General features: G+C 35.0%; 1 protein-coding gene across 2 annotated transcripts in view; it reads left to right on the top strand.

Annotated features, from left to right (window-relative positions):
• Positions 1 to 16,918, top strand: part of LOC6040029 (mucin-5AC) — a 355,515-nt gene that overhangs the window by 117,339 nt on the left and 221,258 nt on the right. The window lies entirely within an intron of this gene.

A 16,918-nucleotide genomic window follows, 5' to 3' on the forward strand; every position in this document is an offset into this window, starting at 1 on the left:
TTTTTTTAAATGTAGTACTTTTTACAGGTATATTTTTTAAGTGCAATTCTGATCAGAGATTGCTTCGCTTTAAAACTTGTTGCCAAAATTCTTTGGACAAAACAATGATACAAATTTGCACCTCTGATCGTATAGCAGGGAAGGGAAACTATCAGTAAAATTTTGAAATTTATTTCACTTAGGACGGCTTGCACGCGAAATAGAATAGTCAAAACCCGGACCATTTCCAATCTTAATAAAACTTCCTGGATCGTTTGTCCTACTCAACTCCTGTGCACTCAGTTTAGTAATTCACAGCGTCATTTGAATTTTAGGAACTTTTTAAATTATTTGTAGTGACACTTAAATTCAAAAATTTATTTCTTTCGAAGGAGATGTTCAAAAAAATCAATCGAAAGTTATTTTTATCGAAAATCGTTCGATTTTTTTAAATGAAACTCTGCTTCGTATTTTTTTAGTCGATTTTTCGTGAACACCGTCTTAGAACATTCAAAATTTACATTTTCTCTATGTGTTGAAATAACGCACTAAATCACCTTTCCGATAGCTTGATCCTCTCTGCACCATAACACAATCCATTCTCGGACATTGCAATCAACTCAACATCCCCATCATCGGGAAAGGAGGTCACCTCGTAGCATCGAAACGCATCCGCGACGACAATAACGACAACGACGACGGCTTTTCGGCCAGACTCTGTTTTCGAACCAGACGTCGCGTCGCGTCGACCCAGCCAGGTCCCAATTGTGTCTGCTGGGGCTGCCTGTCGGTTGGTCGGGGCCCCACCGCGGGTGTCGACGATGGAAAGTCGGCACAACAAGGCATTGGCGAAGGGACGTTCCGAGCGACACTTTTGAAAAGGATTTAGGTTTGAAAAAAAAGTTTTTTTTTTTTTCAATATTTCAATAGCTTTGTTTAAAAAAACTAATTTTGAAATATGTATTATAAATAATTATTGTTTTATGACTCCGACAAAACTTGTTGTGTCTGCGGGCAAGTTTTAAGCTTATCAAACAAATTGTGTCGGGGATGAATCGTACTTTTGTTAACAGAAGAGGCTATCTCCAGGCTGAATAAAGGAATCGTAGAATGCAATTCTACGATTCTGCATCAACCTTTAAGTGTTCAATAACATTTTTTTTAAGAAATTAAACAGAAGAAACGATTCTCGTCATGAAAATCTGAAATTTTCTGGTTCGATTTAGGATAGATTGTCTGTTTATAAATGCAAAAATAAAACTATAATCAAATTCAAAACAATGAGATCACAATAATGTAAATAATATAAAAAACAAAACATCAAATCTTATCAAATCAAATTCCTCTTAAGGGTTAACCCAGACGCAAAAGAAGTAGGCCCACGGCTTCTGATTGTCCTCCGTCTCCGCCAACGGATGCAAAAGTGGGGAACTTCCTGACGGCGTGGCGGGTTGTGCACCCATTTCTGGTTGCGTCTCTCGGTCGGTCGGTCTGGTTTGATCGGCGCGCGTTATCAATTGCCCTTATCGGACAATGCAGCCAACAAAGGTTGGATCTGGTCGTTCAAAGAAAGAGAGAGAGAGAGAGACGAGTCTTTTGCTTATTGTTGGAGGAATTGTTGAGATTTTCGAGGTCAACACACTTGGCAGAATTGTGGAGTCTGGTTTATTCTTTTGTACGAAGATGTCTTTAATTTATTGTAATGGGAATGTTCTGTGTCACGGAATTGGGTCAAGTATAGGCTATAAGCTTTTATTGGCTTTTAGGGTTTTAATATACAGAGAAATCTGTTTTTACGCGGTGGCGTTACGCTTTTTATTTCGTTGATTTCTCTAAAACCATCCAATACTTTTGAAAGCTTCAAAAGCGTTTTGTAGATCTGCACAAAACCTACAAATTGCTTTTAAAAGATTGCAAAAATGTTTAGTCGTTCCAGAGAAATCGAAGAATTAGAAAAACGTAACGCATCGCGTAAAAAGAGGTTTCACTGAATTTCAAGTTGTTTATCGTATGTTAATCCCCGTTTTGCGAAAGCTTGGTTTGCAGGTTTTAATGTATAAAATGTATTAAAAGCACAGCGAATGAAATGCCAATAAAAATAAAATCAAATCTTCGAATCTTCAAATATTAAACTCCTCAAATCTTCAAATCTTCAAATATTCAAATCTTAAAATCTTCAAATCTTCAAATCTTCAAATCTTCTATTCTTCAAATCTTCAAATCTTCAAATCTTCAAATCTTTAAGTCTTTAAATCTCGATTAAATTTTCAAAAGGCCCTATCTGCATAGGAAACCCATGAGGGATAGGTTGTTTTGAAAATTTAATCTAGAAATCTTCAAATCTTCAAATCTTTAAATTTTACAATCTTCAAATCTTTAAGTCTTTAAATCTTCAAATCTTCAAATCTTCAAATCTTCAAATCTTCAAATCTTCTAATCTTCTAATCTTCAAATCTTCAAATCTTCAAATCTTCAAATCTTCAAATCTTCAAATCTTTAAGTCTTTAAATCTTCAAATCTTCAAATCTTTAAATTTTCAAATCTTCAAATCTTCAAATCTTCAAATCTTCAAATCTTCAAATCTTCAAATCTTCAAATCTTCAAATTTTCAAATCTTCAAATCTTAAAATCTTCAAATCTTCAAATCTTCAAATCTTCAAATCTTCAAATCTTCAAATCTTCAAATCTTCAAATCTTCAAATCTTCAAATCTTCAAATCTTCAAATCTTCAAATCTTCAAATCTTCAAATCTTCAAATCTTCAAATCTTCAAATCTTCAAATTTTCAAATCTTCAAATCTTCAAATCTTCGCCTTGTTCCTCCAAATCTTCAAATCTTCAAATCTTCGCCTTGTTCCTCCAAATCTTCAAATCTTCAAATCTTCAAATCTTCAAATCTTGAAATCTTCAAATCTTCAAATCTTCAAATCTTCAAATCTTCAAATCTTCAAATCTTCAAATCTTCAAATCTTCAAATCTTCAAATCTTCAAATCTTTAAATCTTCAAATCTTCAAATCTTCAAATCTTCAAATCTTCAAATCTTCAAATCTTCAAATCTTCAAATCATCAAGTGAAAAGTGAAAAGTGAAAAGTAAAAAGTAAAAAGTCAAAAATCAAAAGTCAAAAGTCAAAAGTGAAAAGTCAGTAGTGAAAAGTGGAAAGAGAAGTGAAAAAAGAAAAGTGAAAAGTGAAAAGTGAAAAGTGAAAAATGAAAAGTGAAAAGTGAAAAGTGAAAAGTGAAAAATGAAAAATGAAAAGTGAAAAGTGAAAAAAAAACTGTTTGGTACAGTCAGAGAAAGACAAAAAGTTGTTTAAAATTAGAACATTATTTCGCAGCTATTTTGTATATTTTTGTCAATAGTATGCTATGAGTTTTCTATGTAGATTGAACCTTTTGAATAGGTAAAAAAAGTATCTGAAAACATATGCCTTCAAAGAAATTCTTAAAATCAAATCTGGCCACATTTTTAACAAAAGTTCTAAATCTTGATCTGAAAACTAAAGAAGATTACGAAACCTTAAAAAAGTGCACAAAAAAAACAAATCAGCAAAAATTATCGAAATGCAGAGTTAATCCGACTTGATTCCAAAGAAGTTCTGGGTGGTCCCTTGGAATCATTTCCCAGTGGGCTGAGGGAATCAAACGATGATAGTTTTTTTTACGGTCGCACCAAACTTGGACGACAGTTTTGCATCTCGTTAGCCGAGGGACGGAGCTTAAATTCAATATTTTCGATTTTCATTTCATTATTGGATTAATCCTGGGTCGGAGTGGCGAACCGCACACAGTCCTGCCGTCTGCGCTGTAAGGTTCAATTCTAGCGGGAGGACAAGTGTGGGAAGCCATCGCAGCAGAATAATACTCACTTAAACTCGATGGTAATCTGACGGCTGAAATGACAACCCCGAAAAGTTTGCAACCTTTAGATCTACAGAAAACGAATAAAAGCGGCGCGCTGAGCAAATCTGACGGCTGTGTAAATTGGATCAGGAAATCAATTTGGCTCGTTTGGGGCTTCATTACTTGCGAAACGGGAACTGTCCAACCCGGAGTGGTACCTAGTAAGGTTGTTGGGAAAGGATTTTGTTTTGATTTTATGATGACAATTTTATAGTGGACTATTGTTGATATGGATCATTTTGGCTTGAGTTTAAGGTGATACTAGACGAAGGAAAAAGTTCAGACAATTGTTGAACTTTTGATTTTTGAGACCAAACTGCAGTCAAATGGTACACCTCACGTCGTACCAGGTGAACACCAGCCAGCTCTCAGAGCGCCAAGATCAACATTTCATTCCATCGCGCGAATCCCAGGTGAATGCAATCAGCGTTATGAATAAGCAACTAGCAAAGAAACGAACCTTCCGAGTTCTTCAGGATTCACGGCAAAGGATAGAATTGCAATCACCGTCTGAAACGTCCGTCCGTCCGTCCTCCAAATCCGCAGAGTTGCCCTTCCCATCCCTAGTCAAAAGTCAATATATTGTCCAGAGAAAGAACCAGAGAGAGAGAGAGAGCGGGTTCTTGAAAGGCCTCGGCAGAAATGCCACCAGATAAGACGCAGCGTGAACTCCATTAGAGACGATGCAAACGAAGTCGCGGAATCTGGAAATCTCGCCGAAAGTAAAACGACCAAAACGACGCTCTTTGGTGCGCGATAACCGACGACGGTATTCAGAATCCGTCCTCCACCTGACTGACCTCCCCGCGGTGCATTCTTCAAGCTTTTCTCCAGCGGACTTCGTCCCTTTTAGGCTAAGGTAAAGGCAGCACTTTTGGGACCAAGTCTTGACTAGATATTGTTGATACGTTTTTAATTCCACCACAGAAAATTTGCGTCGACTCATAGTGCAGTTACCCCGACCCCTCATCGATTTCCGTGAAACTTAGCTCAAAGAGATAATGTTGGCTCCGGTCACGAATCGTTTATTCCGTATTTTTTTCTAGGACACGTTTCCAATGGCTATTAGGCTTTCAGATCTTCAATCTTTCTAGTTCATCGGGAAAGTCTTTTGATCATATTCTCATCAAAACACCTGAGATCCAGCTTCCAAAAGGGGTACAAACAACACTTAAGCGCTTATAACTTTTGATAGGGTTGTCATATCGTAAAACGGGGTGACTTTGATTGGTTTGAGATTTTTTCCGCAAAATGAAGAGTACAAATTAAATACGAACGGAATGGTATGGAATCATTCTGACCGTGGTAGAAAAGGTTTTCAAAGTACTCTTAGAAGAAGTTTTCATAAAATGTTGAATAGTTTTAAAAGTGAGTTAACTATAATTAAGAAAATATTCATAAATAGCATTATTATTTTAATATTTTGAAAATGTCATGATTTTCTCATAAAACATGATTTTGAATCGAAAAATGCATTGCATTTTCGGATTCTTTGAACAATTTTCTACTAAGAATAAGTTAAATAAGTTTGTAAATAATTATTATTATGTGTTTTTGAAACATTCAAAAAATCTCTCAATTTATAGGTATTTTCACTAACACAACTGTCTTATAAAACCCGATTTCATCCCACCAGGGGTGAGATAGAGCCTTTCTTACTAAAGAATATAATTTCTTTCAATTCACAACATCGACTTGATACAAAAAATCTTATGATGAAAGCAAAGTATTATTAATGATGTGTTTTCTAAAAGAAATTGAAAACGCAATTTTCACCAATAGAATATTTTTAATCGTACAAATTCTTAATCAAACAAGCGTTTATGACAAACGCTAGCATAGCTAGCTTCCAATGCGTGACGACACACACCATGGTTTTGGTTTTCTAGTTTTGGTACGAGCCCAAAAACCGAACAAAGCAGGCGCAAAGCAAAACCGAGTTAACCGCACAGTGGGAAGCTTGCCATTCAGCGTCTACGAAAGTGAGAGAGTCAGAGATAGATATTTTTACAATCGCACCACTACACACTCAACCAAGAGGACCTTAGGTAGATAGCCATTGGCGTTGCGAACATTGAAAACTTTGAAAACGATATAAAGCTTCGAAGCTTAGAAAGCTCCTATTGGAATCCAATGAACTTTGTTAAAATAAAGTTACGAAATCACGACCAAATGAAGCCTACTTAAAGGCGATTTTAGGAGCACACGGGAAACGAATTGTTTGTAGCGGGATGAATGTCCTAAGTCAAAAAAGTTTTTGCATAAACATTGGACAGTTATGCAAAAACGGACAGTGCAAAAGAAACCGAAAAGCTACGCAATATTACAAGTTAAAGCAAACATCGGTAGACAAGCTACTACAAACGAGTGTAAGTCGAACCAAAGCATATGTGCGCCAGCATTCTAGCGCCAGTATTCGAAGCTCAACTTGACAACTTGTCGACTTGGCGATGAAGCTGGAAATGACGTCCAGCCTTAAAGTAAAACCTATACCTTTCTTTAGTAAGAAAGGCAAAAAGTAAATCGTCGGAATTGCCGATCGGTGTTGAATTTGTTTCAGATGCTCACTCGTGGTCTGTACTATGAATGTAGGAAGAAATTTTGGATGAAATCAGAAATGAAAAATGTTGGCGAATGTCATCAGGTGGGCTTTTACCTTTTTTTAGGGATTTTTTTTCTTATGGTAGGTTAATCAAACGGCTCTAACTCCAGAACCATATTATGAATCTGGATGAAAATTTGGGAGGTTGTAGAGCTCGAAAAATTAGTGGTGGGCAAAACCGCTCATTTTTGTGGGCCGCTCATTTTCGTTCGCTCATTTAAATGAGCGGCTCTTTTGAACGGCTCATCCGCTCATTCCGCTCAAAGTCAGAAATAGACTGGAATGAACTGAAGCATCTGCTCAAGATATTTAGATTTTTTAAACGACCAATGGAGTGTCCATGAGTGTCACACTTCGTATGATTTTTGTTGATTGATAATTCAAAAATATATGTTTTCACCGTAATTATTCTGAACAGATTGGAGATCGTCCATAAAACATAGAAAATCGGCGATTTGCTTTTTTTTGGAAAGCATTTCAAATATAAACGTTTTATATGGAAAAGGAGAAAACATTGATCTCTGAAATCCACAAATATCGAAAACTTTTTTCATAGAGAGGTAAACAAACTTGAATTTTCTTCAGAAGAGAATATTTTCAACCAAATAATTGCTTTCAATCGTTAAAAGTAATGAAAAGTAAGCTGAATTATCGTTTTGATAATTATCTTCCCATTATTTTGTGAAACAATAGATTTTATTTGGTGTTCAGTTACGTAACAGGCATATTTGAAGTAGCGTTTTGCTGCACTTGATACAATAGTCTTGAAATGCAGTTTTTTTGTTTAATAAGAATAACTTTTATTCATGACAGCAAATAACTGATCAAAACAAGCGTCTAAAAAGAAGATCTGAACCTTAAGATGCCTTAAGAAAACTATTGAACAATTACCACAAAAGAGTACCAAGTTTGTGTGATGTGCTGAGGTAAATTACATTTTAAATCACAAACGGTCCAATACATGGATTAAAACCGCAAACTAGCATACAAGCTGTTCGAATGCGTGTAACAACTACATGTACATAACATTTGAGAAATCTATCGATATTAACATAATGAGATCATGCAACATCTGGCGACAGTCAGCTGATTCAAAATCACAGGCGCCCCGACACAGGCTAGCAACAAGCATAAAGTGCGCCATAATGTTGGAACAATTCTTACCGGTGAGAACCTAGTTTCCCCTCTTTTCTCAACAGCACCGTCACCACCAGCGCGTAGAAGAACGAACCGAACGAGAGCGAATGAGCGAGAGCGAAATAACGAAAGAGTGAGCGAAAACGACGCCGTTCGACGACGTCGACGACAGCGCGAGCGACGCTAATCAAGCGCTCCGTTCGTTCTTTCCGTTCATTCGCTCTCGCTCATTCGCTCTCGTTCGGTTCGTTCTTCGACTCGCTCTTTGATTTGACGGTTCTTTGAAAAGAACCGGATCACAAAATGAACCGCCGCTCATTTTTTCTGAGCGGTCGCTCATTCGTTCTTTAGCTTGAGCCGGTTCATAAGAACGGTTCGCTCAAATAAGCCCATCTCTACGAAAAATGCAATATTTGTGATAAATAAAAGATATTAAAATGAAAAAAATTGACTATATTTTCATTTGAAAACTGTGAATTTTGTTGAAAAGTCTGGCCGCATCCGAAAATAGATGGATATTTCAAAATTTGCGTGGCAACTCGTCCAGGTTCAGCACACTAGCTTTCATCTGCATTTAGAAGAATCGAAATCGGATTTATGGGAGCTGAGAACGGGATAGACGAGTTCTGTCAAGGTAAATCGATAGAGCGTCGAAAATCGATGCAGTGTGATTTTTTGGCGATTTTTCGGATTAAAATTCATGCTGAATCGACATATTTACGAAGCTGGAAATGACGTCCAGCCTTGAAGTAAAACCTATACCTTTCTTTAGTAAGAAAGGCAAAATGTGAAAATTTTTGATTCTTGCTTCGATTTCAGTTTAGAGTGTAATATGAGTTGATAATTTTATAAACAAAACTATTTTTAATGAACTTTCGGCAAAATTTTGACTTTTTAACAATTTTACTTAAAATTTATATGTATTTTGCCATAAAGCACATAAACTTAGTTAACTATTTATAAACAATGATTTTTTTTTTCTTAAAAGCTATATCAGACACCTTAGTGATGGTACATTTGACGTAAACATAAAATTTGAACACATTAAATCTGATTTTTACAAGAATAACTATGATTATCAAAGTCACCCCAGAATTCAAAATGAGAATTTTCAATGCAATTATTTTTTGAAACACTACTGAAAAACTTTTTATCAAAAATAATAATTTTTTCACTATTCAGATTTGTGAAATTATCTTATAATTTTGAAATAAAATAATTTCAGGAATATTTTTTGAAAAATCATTAAAATAGATAATTTTTGTAATTTAAAAGTTTTAGGCAAAATTTTGAATAGATCTTTTCATTTGATTTCACAAAAGTATAATTGTTATTTAAAAATCGAACCAATTGTTTCCGAGATATTGGAATAACGGGTTGGCTGGAAGCTGCCACTGATATTTTTCATTTTTTTCTTTTTACTGATTACAAGTATTATGAAAATGTTGCATGATACATTCGGACGTTCTACAAAAGTCTCCCGGTAGGGAATTCTTAATTTTCCGGAAGTGTTTAAATTAGCTAAACCCATTTGAAAGAGATTTAAAAATACATTTTACAGTTTCCAATCTTTTCGAAGAGTTTTTCATTGAACTGATGTCCATTGTTGTCCATTTGGAACTAATTCCAGTGCCCCGAGGTACATGTTGTTTTTTGCGATGATGTATTCATGTCATTTTTTTATTAAAATGTTTCTTAATCCACTATTAGGTGGTTGATGCCTTCCTCACATGTATAAAATTGTTTTATTTTAATTCCTATAGCTGACTCGGTCAAAACCAGATCCCAGCACCGTAAAAGGCCTAATAAAAATAAGTGCCATTTACAGACATTTCCAGAAAACATGCAGACTCTCATTTGAAGCAATTTGGCAACCGCATTTGGCGTGCCTCTCGCGTGTAAACAAAAGAACCGGCCTTTTGAGGTTATGAAAAAAATCACCCTTTTTGTATCTACTAAAATCTGTTTCGTAACATAACTTCTCAAATACTTTACTAAACTAAATCCCTATAGACATTTGCTCAGAATTTGATTCTGAGTCGATATGTATAAGTGAAGGTATATCTAGGAGGTGTATCTAAGAAGTTCAATTTTCGAGTGATTTTATAGCCTTTCCTCAGTAAAGTGAGGAATGCAAAAATATGATTATTTTAACCAAATACCTGTAACTGATGGTACGAGGTACCCCAACACAATCCAAAATATCTCTGATCGGATCATATTTTCTCCCCTTCTGCCAGTTTAGCATTCAACCCCGCCGCTTTCCAAAAATTCCCCAAAAATAAAATTTCAACTAATTTTTGATCTAAAGGATTTTTCTATTTAAAAATTTTAGGGATTCAAGTTTGATTTGATTTTTTTTTATCAAATTTGATTGTTTTTTTAAATAATATTCCCAATATTTAAATAAGTATGCAGTCATTTTTAATACAATGTAATTGATAATGGTGTCACACTACAGTAGCAAACATGAAAAAGGAAAAAAAAAGTGACTGTATAAATATGTAAAAAATACTATAAACGATCAAGGTAATGATAGGAGATGGTAGGAAATACCAAATACTATCGAAAACAAAGATAAACTAAACAAGTAAAATGCAAATCAAAATACTTAAAAATGAAACATGAAAAACATAAAAAAAGATAAGGAAAGATTTTTGTAAAAAAAAGTTACTCAAAAACATATGGGCATTAGAGGGATAGTAAAAAATAGCGTCAACATTACAACCCGGACGATTGAGCGTTCTTTGTAAGATTGTTTTGCTTAATCTGGTCCAACATCGGTCCACCCACCATATTGTGCATACAGATTGTGCAAGATTTGCATGCCAGCGTCCCATTGGGGCAGAATAAAAACGAATAAAAAAATCCGAACGCAGTCCACAGCTCGGCGAGAGTCGAAATTAAAAGTAAATATCGAAATGCAGCCAGTAATAACAATAACGACGTCGTCGTCTTCTTCTTACTCTTGGTTCTTCGTTTGTTGCCATCATCATTGTCGACCTGCCAAGGTGGCCAGGTGAGTGCAAAAAGAGGTAAAGAGACGCCATGGTAATAAAAATGAAATTATATTTCTTGAAATGGAAAATATTAAGATGTGGACTTGGGTCTTTTTTTTTTTCTTTCTTTCTCCTGCAGAAGGTTTCAGAAAGGGAGGATTAAAATGGGCTCTGCCAACTTGCTAGCCTCCCCTTAATATCGCGGCTGATTGGCTTTAAAAGTGGACACAAAGCTGAATTTATCGCTATCACTGTACGGCTGGTATCGCGCTGAGTGCCGTACTCTTGTGGTGAGGCTTGGGCGTGAATCACTCGAAGGAATATGACTGTTCATTTGATGACATTGCATTATGGTGGCTGATTGGAACACGATGCAATTAACGCCAATATTATGAGAAAGGGCTATGAAAAATGGTTGCCTTTTGTATGAAGTGATCCTGCTAATTATAAATAAACAACAGTGGGTATCATTCCTAAACTACGTTACCTACGTTACTTGCTTACCCTTTAAAGCACATGCTACACGATATTTAGTCTGTGTTGTGTCTATGTTACCAAAACCTTTTTTTCGTCTTCAGCTCGCTTTGCCAGAATTTCCCAGGACACCAAAATATACATTTTTGATTTATTTGTCTGGCAATTTATGGAAAATCTATTTTATTTATTTCAATTCATCTCCTTCTCTCCGGTTCAGTCTGAAACATGTACCTCGAGCACCCCGCAAGAGATTTTTGGTGAGGAAGGAAGGTGGCAGTGCTTTGAAAAGGATCTATTTTATGCAATTTCTCGTTATAAAACACGAAAAAGATGAGACGGTTTTCCACTCCCCCAAACCAAAGGGGACGAGCTCGATAACAAACCAACTACAGCAACAGGATGAAGATAGGCAAAGCAGAGCTAACAAGTTTCGTCTCACCGGAGGGTGGTGCTGTGGGAGGGGGATTATGTTGCTAGCCCGAAAACATAACAGTTAAACCAAAACCCTCCTGATGCAGTGCACACAGCACTGCTGTCGATGAAGTTGTCTTGCAGTTTCAAGAAAAGGCAAAACTTTTTCGTTTTAAATCACAGTCAAATGCAGCCATGTCTGGACGCTTTGCAAGATATTTGAAGAGCATCTTCATTGACGGATGAAGAAGTTTGCGGTAGACTGAGTGTAGTCTTTCCAAGTTATTATTAAAAACCTATCTTAATCCACCTATGTGGTTGGAGCCTTCCTCACTTTTTACCAACAATGGGTAATATGAGTGGTTTGGACACATACTTCAGCTATTTTTTTAGATCCAGAAAAATAAGTTCACAGATATAACTTAAGTGGTCATAACTCGATACAGGGTTGCCAGATCTTCAATGTTGTGGACTCATTGGAAAGGTCTTTCAATTATCTAACCAACGATATGTCGGATGATGGATCCGGACATCGTTTACATACATTTAAGTGAGATCCGGCTTCAAAAAAGTACAAATATATCACTTAAGTGGTCATAACTCGAGACAGGGTTGCCAGATCTTCAATGTTGTGGACTCGTTGGAAAGGTCTTTCAATTACCTAACCAACGATATGTCGGATGATAGATCCGGACATCGTTTACATACATTTAAGTGAGATCCGACATCAAAAAAGTACAAATATATCACTTAAGAGGTCATAACTCGAGACAGGGTTGCCAGATCTTCAATGTTGTGGACTCGTTGGAAAGGTCTTTCAATTACCTAACCAACGATATGTCGGAAGATAGATCCGGACATCGTTTACATACATTTAAGTGAGATCCGGCATCAAAAAAGTACAAATATATCACTTAAGAGGTCATAACTCAAAAAAGTACAAATATAACACTTAAGTGGTCATAACTCGAGACAGGGTTGCCAGATCTTCAATGTTGTGGATTCGTTGGGAATGTCTTTCGATTACCTAACCAACGAAAGGTCGGATGATGGATCCGGACATCGTTTACATACATTTAAGTGAGATCCGGATATATGTGAAAACACATTTTTATACATAACTTTTGAACTAGTTATCGAAACTTCAAACAATTCAATAGCGATGTATGGGACCCTAAACCAAGTCGAATGCAACTGGTTTGGTCAAAATCGGTTCGGCCAGTTCTGAGAAAACTCAGTGAGAATTTTGGTCACATACATACATACACACACACATACACACACACATACACACACATACACACACACATACACACACACAGACATTTGTTCAGTTTTCGATTCTGAGTCGATATGTATCCATGAAGGTGGGTCTTTGAGCTTTTAATAAAAAGTTCATTTTTAGAGCAGGATTATAGCCTTACCTCAGTGAGGAAGGCAAAAATTTAGAGAAGTAAGAAAATTTATAAAAGAAAGAAAACAAATTCAAGGAATTTCAATTTTAAACCTTCTTCCTCACAACGATAAATCATTCATTTTTGTAAAAATCGTGTTCCCCGAACAGTATAAAACTTTTCACTTAAAAATGAAGGTAAACGTAAAATGCAGGTTCATCCTCCAGACAATTGCATTACTGGAAAATGAAGAGAAACTTATGAATAAATTCAACAATATGTCCGAGACCATTCTCTTGAAGCTTCATCTTCTGGAAAAACACTTTTCAACAAGCAACAGTAATTCAAGCGAGCGTTGTCTATTGTTGTGATAAAATCAAAATCAAAATCAAAATCAAAATCAAAATCAAAATCAAAATCAAAATCAAAATCAAAATCAAAATCAAAATCAAAATCAAAATCAAAATCAAAATCAAAATCAAAATCAAAATCAAAATCAAAATCAAAATCAAAATCAAAATCAAAATCAAAATCAAAATCAAAATCAAAATCAAAATCAAAATCAAAATCAAAATCAAAATCAAAATCAAAATCAAAATCAAAATCAAAATCAAACTGAAACTGAAACTGAAACTGAAACTGAAACTGAAACTGAAACTGAAACTGAAACTGAAACTGAAACTGAAACTGAAACTGAAACTGAAACTGAAACTGAAACTGAAACTGAAACTGAAACTGAAACTGAAAACTGAAACTGAAACTGAAACTGAAACTGAAACTGAAACTGAAACTGAAACTGAAACTGAAACTGAAACTGAAACTGAAACTGAAACTGAAACTGAAACTGAAACTGAAACTGAAACTGAAACTGAAACTGAAACTGAAACTGAAACTGAAACTGAAAAGTAGACAAATAGAAAAGAAGAAAAGTTGAAAAGTTGAAAAATTTAAAAGTTTTAAAGTTTTAAAGTTTAAAAGATTAAAAGTTTAAAAGTTAAAGAAAAAAAGAAGAAAAGTTGAAAAATTGAAAAGTTTAAAAGTTTAAAAGTTGAAAAGTTGAAAAGTTGAAAAGTTGAAAAGTTGAAAAGTTGAAAAGTTGAAAAGTTGAAAAGTTGAAAAGTTGAAAAGTTGAAAAGTTGAAAAGTTGAAAAGTTGAAAAGTTGAAAAGTTGAAAAGTTGAAAAGTTGAAAAGTTGAAAAGTTGAAAAGTTGAAAAGTTAAAAAGTTAAAAAGTTGAAAAGTTGAAAAGTTGAAAAGTTGAAAAGTTGAAAAGTTAAAATGTTGAAAACTTAAAAAGTTGAAAAGTTGAAATGTTGAAAAGTTAAAAAGTTAAAAAGTTGAAAAGTTGAAAAGTTGAAAAGTTGAAAAGTTGAAAAGTTGAAAAGTTGAAAAGTTGAAAAGTAGAAAAGTAGAAAAGTAGAAAAGTAGAAAAGTAGAAAAGTAGAAAAGTAGAAAAGTAGAAAAGTAGAAAAGTAGAAAAGTAGAAAAGTAGAAAAGTAGAAAACTAGAAAAAAAGAAGAGTAGAAAAAAAGAAGAGTAGAAAAGTAGAAAGTAGAAAAGTAGAAATATAGAAAAGTAGAAAAGTAGAAAAGTAGAAAAGTAGACAAGTAGAAAAGTAGAAAAGTAGAAAAGAAGAAAAGAAGAATAGTAGAAAAAAGTAGAAAAGAAGACAAACAGATGATCAAAAATACATTAAATCGGAGAAACAAAAAAATCTAAAAATAGAAAAAAAACAGAAAAAAAACACAAATAGAAAAACAGTAAAACAGAGAAACTGGAAAACAGACATACAGTATAGTATAAATCAAGAAATCTTCTGATTGACTAAATCAATTTAACCGAAACAAAAAGCTTTTATTGAAATCTATATTTTAAAAATTCTTTTACGGGACATTCTACTTTGCCAAACTTAACTCAAAATATCAAACCCCTTTTCGAGACAAAGTTTCTGCATCTCCACCAACTTCATTTCCCTTTTCCGCTGCTTTTATATCATTTTAAGTTTTCATTTATGCACTTGTTATTCTTATCTGAGGTTTGTTTTATTAAATTTTATTACATTTTCTTATCCGTTTGCCGCGCACAGCTTCTTTTGTTTTATTTACATTTTCCGCGCTCCTCTCGACTCTTTTGCCCCAAAAACGAAGAAAAACTTGCAACTCGACTTGTTCTTGGTGTAGGGTTCAGTTTCAAACCCCGAAGTGGGACGAGGCAGGAGCTGAGGTGTTGCACGACTTCCTCTGCGTCGTCTCCAAAGCGGGCGCAGACACTTTTTCAAGATCCACGACGAGATATGTTTCTTCCTTCGAAGGTTCAGTCAGCATAACCGATCCGAGCTCCGAACCCAACCACCTTGCAAAGTGTAGGGCCACTTTTTTTTAGCTGAGAAATTCTTTAGAGAGTATGATTTTCGATTTCAATTTAATGATTTTCATTGCATTTATTTATTAAATTTCAAATGATTTAAAAAAACCAGCAACAGACCTTATTTATATTTCATATTTTTATCTCAAGTACTCATAACTTTAAACAGTGTTGCCAAACTATAAAAACAACACTGATTCCACAGAGAATCCCTTGATTTTTTTCACGCCACTCGGCCAGGCCAGGTCGGTCATCATTGTGTCTGCTACAAGGCAGCAAGTCGCGTCGTCGCCAGGTCCAGACCAGCAGACCCAGGTTCCGACGGAGGGCTCGCGATTTGCACAAAAAGGGCCCGCCAAGGCCACCAGATTGACTCTTGCAAGGAGGAGGAAGGGCTCATTGCTCATTACGTTCATGAATTGCAGCAGCAGCAGAAGATAGTTGTTGCATCGGATTTTTTGGCCGTCTGGCTGTCTGTTGTGTGGACTCATGGTCGCTTCTTGGGACCCTGTGGTCGTTATCGTCGACATCTTCCGACGTCTGACCTTGAAATAGAGCTGATTTGTGGCAGTTCTTTCAGTGGGGCTATGACTTTGAACGTGATCTTTTTTTTATACTTTTTATGTTTTTATTTTCAACGCTAAAATGTATTCATACCGATAAATAACTAGTGAACTGCTTCCTGTTGAAACTTACATGTCAACTATGTATCTTGATAAAGGTGTTTTAACGTATCAGGTATTCAGGTAGCTACTTTTAAAATTTTGCAAAACAATGAACTTTTTCTCTGGGTCATCTGAAAATTCCTACGTTTTGTAAAAACAGTAATTCGATTCAACAGACCAAAAATGACCTTGAAAAAAAATGACAACAAAGATTTATTTTTGAGTCATTCTCTGCCAACTCTCACAAAATCGGATAAAAGTTACTCTGATCCCTCTTCGATTTTCTTGTAACTTCTCTTTAAAAAGCAATTTTGATCCCAAATTCGAAAAGGAGGACAATTTTTGATATTTTGTGACGGTATGACCCCTACTTTTATTTAATCATAACCTGGAAAAGATAGAAATTTGGCGTCCAAGAGATTTTTAAGAAGAATTTGATGTTCGATTCGAAGGCATACTCAAAATTTCGAAAAAAGTATTTTTCACCAAAAAATAGTTTGATAACCACTTTTATGTAACTTTATGAGAAATTAAATTTAGTTTCAAGTCTGATATAACTCATAGGGTTTTTTCGCCTGGAACAAATGAAATATTTTAAAATTACGTGTTTCTTCCTTTATCGTTACTTTTTAGCATTTTTTTTTTAAATTACCCTTTAAACGTTGAACATTAAAAAAACAATTTCTATCATTTCGAGGTTGACATCTGATCAATTCTCCTCAAATTTTAGAAATGAATTTTATTTGTATTTTTTTTTTATTTTGCTGTCCTTTTGGGGGCCTTTTGTATGACCTGAAAAGCCATTTTATGTCATTGTTTCACTCAAATATTTGTTCCATACAATTTTGGCAGCTGATTTGGGTAAGATTTCTACTTTTTACAAAAAATCGATGCCCGTGTGCTCTCTTGAACTATCTAGATAGGAATCCCAGCAAGCTTAGTACAAAGGAGCACACTAGCATTGGTATATAAAGAGTTTTCCAATGACCC

Source organism: Culex quinquefasciatus, chromosome 3 (assembly GCF_015732765.1).
Source record: "Culex quinquefasciatus strain JHB chromosome 3, VPISU_Cqui_1.0_pri_paternal, whole genome shotgun sequence".
NCBI lineage: Eukaryota > Metazoa > Arthropoda > Insecta > Diptera > Culicidae > Culex > Culex quinquefasciatus.